This window comes from Siphateles boraxobius, unplaced genomic scaffold (genome assembly GCF_051911475.1).
Source record: "Siphateles boraxobius isolate OS27281-9 unplaced genomic scaffold, OSU_SipBor_1 41, whole genome shotgun sequence".
Lineage (NCBI taxonomy): Eukaryota > Metazoa > Chordata > Actinopteri > Cypriniformes > Leuciscidae > Siphateles > Siphateles boraxobius.
The window spans coordinates 18135894-18140163 of record NW_027509042.1 but is presented as its reverse complement, the minus strand read 5'-3'; positions in this window follow the sequence as shown (position 1 = coordinate 18140163).

The following is a 4270-nucleotide window of genomic DNA, read 5'->3' as shown; positions in this document are numbered from 1 at the left end:
GCAATTCTACAAAACCTTTGGGAGGTTATTACAGACTAATACTGATACCCGTTTCGGTACATGACTGGAGGAGAATCAAAATGATTGTTTTCTCAAATTAAATTAGCATTTTTGCTGTGGTCACATTTTTGATGGTGATTATTACACAGTATTGGATCAGGAATGATGGGCTGATTTGTCATCTTCGGTTTTCATTTACTTCATCTGGATCACAGCACGTGCTCTTGCCATTCAAAGACAGGTGGATGTGCTTGAGGCTCAAGCTATATTCAAATAGCTGCAAAGTAACTCATTGAAACTAATTATTCTTCTTTCTGTCATGACAGGAATGGATCACCACTCTAACAAATTACACTACATAATAAACTGCACTTCAGCGACAGTTTCTGAAAGCTCACTCTAATTTACTTCAATACGTTCAGTATTATTTGGAAAAATAATTTGCATGTTTTTGCAATGAAATAATAATGAGATTCCTTTGTGTATTTCAATATTTTATGAAATCTCTGATCAGTTTAAAGACTTTCCAATCCATTTAATTTATTTTATGTTCAATTGAAAAGCACCAATTATAGTAATGGAATTAGTGTCAGAGAAAATACATCTTATGTGTTTATAAATGTGTTTAGAGTTGCTGTCATTAAATAGTTGTATGTTGTAGTAAAATTACGAAAGTTAAGTTCTCTGCATGTACAAGTAACATGCAAAGGAGAGTCAACCTAATTAAACTTCCCATAATCTGTTCATGATCTAAGTAACATTAGAGGTAATGATAACCGACTCTTTGACGTGAATAAGCACTTCTTCCATTATTGTTCCATTACAGGGAATTATTCAAGTGGACTGCACCTTTATCAAACTAAGCATGGTTGGCTGGGGCAAAGATGAATGAGAATGTAACATAATTTAGTAAATGACTCTTAAAGTGAGCTATTGCATTGACAATGAGAGATGTATAAAGGCTCTCATGGTTAAGATTACCACCACGTTAAGACCAAAGCTTTTTTATTTTAATAAAAAACAGGCCAGCAATAGTGAGTCAATGACAGTTCCATTTCCTATAGTGTAAATTATTACATAGCATGTCCCCTAAAAATGGATCATCCGAAGGGAGTATGCTTTCTTTTTTAAATTAATGTTTAATATACAGAGTATAAATCACAAATGAATTGCACCCACTGAATATTCACACATGCTGGTTGTTTAGCGCCTGAATAGCTAAATAATTATGCAAATCGCTATTTCAGGGCATTTAGCACCTGCTTAAAGCTGGATTGTGGGTGGTTGGTGAATAAGATGCAGAAATATACTGAAATATCCTGTGCAAAAAGTGGCACAACTCTTCAATAAATGCACACCATATTTTGTAGAAAGTGGTGAAACCCTGCAGAAAGAAATGGCACTTTTTGCTCCGCATTGATGTTTTCCCTTTTTTGTTGAAAAATGTGCACTGTCACAATCAAATGATTTCTATGTCTATTTCTTTTTCACAAGAGCAGTTAATGTCAATGACAATTATTCATGTTGTCCCAATATAAATAGTTCATAAAACTTATACTTGACAGTGGTTTGCACAAAATAAAATGCTGTGACCAAATGTTGTTTTTTTTTGCTTTAGCTGATTGTAATGAAGTAAACTGAGCAGAAGCAAAAATATTTTGTGTATCCTTAAAACCCGATGACTTCCTCTTCATCCTTTGCCCATTATAAATGAGGAACTTACTAATTTTCACATGGCTTTCCATTGACCTTTATCAAAGCTACTGCTGAGAGTCTGAAGACATATGTTAAATACAGCAGTTTTCGCAGGTCAGCCCTGACTCTGCTGACCTTTTAATAAGAAAGTGAAATCTCTCTCCAGCACTCCTTTCTAAATGGCTTGTTCACCCATATTTGACAATAGCTTTGACTAGGAAATACTGTCCTTGTTCGTATGAATGATTAGGTCCTTAAAATAACCTCAAATTAACCCAGATTTGAGGTTGTCTGACAGACAGTGCTCTGTGTTCCTAGGATGTCAAAGTAATGTTCAGAGCCATACCTCTCATTCACAGCTGATAAATTATCATGGCTGCGTTTGAAGTATAAAGGCATCAAAAGCAATCTGGGTGATTAAATTGCAAGGCTTAGAGGATGCGAAACACACACAAACAAAATCGTCTAAATGCTGATGTTGTGATCCAGTGTCACGGTGTATGAATTCATTGTCTCTCTCTCGTCTTGCGTGCTGTTGTGTGTGTGTGCGTTAATTGTGGGCGTGGTCACTGATCAGTGATGATCAGCAGCGCCAGCTGGCTTCAATCAGTTTTTTCCTTTATATGTTCAGTAACTGGTGTCTTATGTTGTCAGATCGTTGTTCTTCCCAGTGTGTTCCTGTTCCTGAGCTGTTCTTCCTCCTGTGGATTTCCCTTGTGTCGTCGTCGTGTTTCCTCGAGTTTCCCTTGCACTTCCACGGATTACTGAGTACCTCACTGGAGATTCATCACGGGACTGAGCACTTCACTGGAGATTCATCACTGGACTGGAAGCACTTCACTGGAGATTCATCACTGGACTGGAAGCACCTCACTGGAGATTCTTCACTGGTTGTCCACCGAGGTCCCTGTGTCACCCACAATCTGCGCTGGTGTCCGTCCGATCCACCATTCTGACCAGCTGTGTTGTTTCCCTTGTTGTGTGCCTGACCGTGTTGTTCTTATACTTACCATTACTAATAAAGCGTTTTTGCTATTGCATCCTTCTCCAGCTTCTGTCACAGAACGATCTGACCACATTATGGATGCAGCAGGCGCAAGAAGTTGGGATGAGTTCGCTTCGATAAGCATCACGCGTATGGACCAACAGGAAGAGAGCATCGCCAACACAGGTCGGGCGGTCCAAGCGCTTGTGACGCAGGTGTCCGAGCTCACCCAACAACTACAACATCTGAGAGTTCCCACTGCGCCACCCACACCGCCCGTTCAACCCGTACCACCAGAGCGGCATCATCAACGCGAGCTACGCCTACCTACCCCTGAAGGATACTCAGGTGAACCCGAGTTTTGCAGAGCATTTTTGACCCGATGTTCAATGCATTTTTCATTACAGCCGCTGACATTCTCCCAAGAACAAACTAAAGTGGCGTTCGTTCTAACGTTACTGTCTGGCAAGGCGGCTCTTTGGGGAACGGCGGTGTGGGAAAATCAAGATCCATGCTGCACCTCGTTCCAGGCACTCTCCGACGCAATGAGAAGGGTTTTCGATCGTGCGGTGGCGGGTAGGGAGGCGGCCAGACTACTCGCCGATCTCCGCCAGGGTAATGGCTCGGTGTCGGAATATTCCATCCAGTTCCGCACCCTGGCCGCAGAGTGCCGATGGAACGAGGAGGCGCAGTGGGACCGTTTCCTGCATGGGTTGGCTGACCGTGTCCAGAGGGAGATTTACATGCTGGACCTTCCTCAGACATTGAACGGACTCATCGAGCTAGCGCTGAGAGTCGATGCACGGCTGAGCAGGATGGGTCGGTTTCGGCAGGATCATCAGTATCGCAGCACGGAGGATTCCCGGGTCGGCAGCAGGGACACGGTCAGTCACATCCCCGATTCCGAGCCCATGCAGGTGGGTAGAGCTCGGCTTTCCCGGGAGGAGAGCGAGAGGCGGAGATCCCAGGGGCTTTGCCTATACTGTGGGAAGGCGGGCCATTTCATTCATGCCTGCCCAGTAAAAGATCAAGCCCGGTAGTAACTTTGAGGCTACTATCGGGTGGGATCTCCGCCGAGAAGACCTCATCACCATCATCATCTACCCTCCTCCCGGTAAGACTAAGGTGGGCAACCTGCACACACGACACCAAGGCATTACTGGATTCTGGGGCGGAAGGTAATTTTATGGATTTTGGACTGGCTAAAAAACTTTCTATTCCCATTTCTCCACTTGAGCACCAGATCTCCGTTAATGCCCTCAACGGCCAACTCCTCCCCGACATTTCTCACATTACTGAATCCATCACTCTCATCACATCCGGCAATCACATTGAGACTATAAAATTCCTCCTCATGGACTCACCACTCGCACCAGTTGTACTTGGTCATCCGTGGCTCACCTTGCACAATCCCAGAGTCGATTGGGGCCACAATTCAGTGTCTTCATGGAGTAATAAGTGTCATGAGTCTTGTCTCGTATCTGCGTGTTCGTCTGTACCTGTTTCTGTGTTCCAGGAGGAGGCAGTGAATTTGTCTAACGTGCCCGAGGAGTACCAGGACCTGAGAGAAGTGTTCAGTAAGTCTCGAGC